This window comes from Cataglyphis hispanica, unplaced genomic scaffold (genome assembly GCF_021464435.1).
Source record: "Cataglyphis hispanica isolate Lineage 1 unplaced genomic scaffold, ULB_Chis1_1.0 scaffold343_size1009, whole genome shotgun sequence".
Taxonomy (NCBI): domain Eukaryota; kingdom Metazoa; phylum Arthropoda; class Insecta; order Hymenoptera; family Formicidae; genus Cataglyphis; species Cataglyphis hispanica.
This window is the reverse complement of record NW_026099121.1, coordinates 1-1,009: the sequence shown is the minus strand read 5'-3', so window position 1 is coordinate 1,009 and position 1,009 is coordinate 1. Positions and strand designations below refer to the sequence as shown.

The 1,009-nt window shown below is 18.5% G+C and overlaps 1 pseudogene; it reads left to right on the top strand.

Annotated features, from left to right (window-relative positions):
- Positions 1-473: 473 nt before the first annotated feature.
- Positions 474-1,004, top strand: LOC126858672 (NADH-ubiquinone oxidoreductase chain 1-like; annotated as a pseudogene).
- The last annotated feature ends 5 nt before the right edge of the window (positions 1,005-1,009 follow it).

The window sequence follows — 1,009 nt, the reverse complement described above, 5'->3', positions numbered from 1 at the left end:
AAAATATACATTAGTAATATACGGAAATAATATTCATATAATTAACATTAAGCCAAATCTTAATACTGGACATAAATAAAATAAATTATAATTAGACTTATATACATAAAATAATTCCTTATTTCATAATTTAATTGCAACCCTAAAAAGTTGCAAAATCCCGATAATTCCTACTTTATTTGGCCCTTTACGTAACTGTACATAACCTAAATTTTTCGTTCGAATAAAGTTAAAAAAGCAATTCCCACTAATAAAATAAATAATAAAATAATTAATTTCAAAACATTTAACTTAATATAATTAATAAATTCATTTATAAAAATTATTACTTATATACTTTTCTAAATTATATATATATATATTTAAATTCTAAATTTAAAACTTATCTGCCAAAGTAATTTTTTCAATTATAATTTTTAAAAATTTAATTTTATAATGAATGAAATTAAATTTGAATTTGAATTGAATTTATTAATTATATTAAATTAAATATTTTGAAATTAATTATTATATTATTTATTTTATTAGTGGGAATTGCTTTTTTAACTTTATTCGAACGAAAAATTTTAGGTTATGTATAGTTACGTAAGGGGCCAAACAAAGTAGGAATTATTGGGATTTTGCAACCTTTCAGGGATGCAATTAAATTATGAAATAAGGAATTATTTTATGTATATAAGTCTAATTATAATTTATTTTATTTATGTCCAGTATTAAGATTTGGCTTAATGTTAATTATATGAATATTATTTCCGTATATTACTAATGTATATTTTTTAAATTATTCTGTATTAATAATATTTTTATTTATATCTATTGGGGGATATATTATAATTTTTATAGGATGATCGGCTAATTCAGTATATTCTATGATAGGATCAATACGATCTGTATCTCAAATACTATCTTATGAGGTTAGATTCATTTTAATTATTTTAGTTTTAATAATTTTAAGTGAAAGGTATTCATTTCCAGATTTTTATAAATATCAAATTTATATTTGATATAT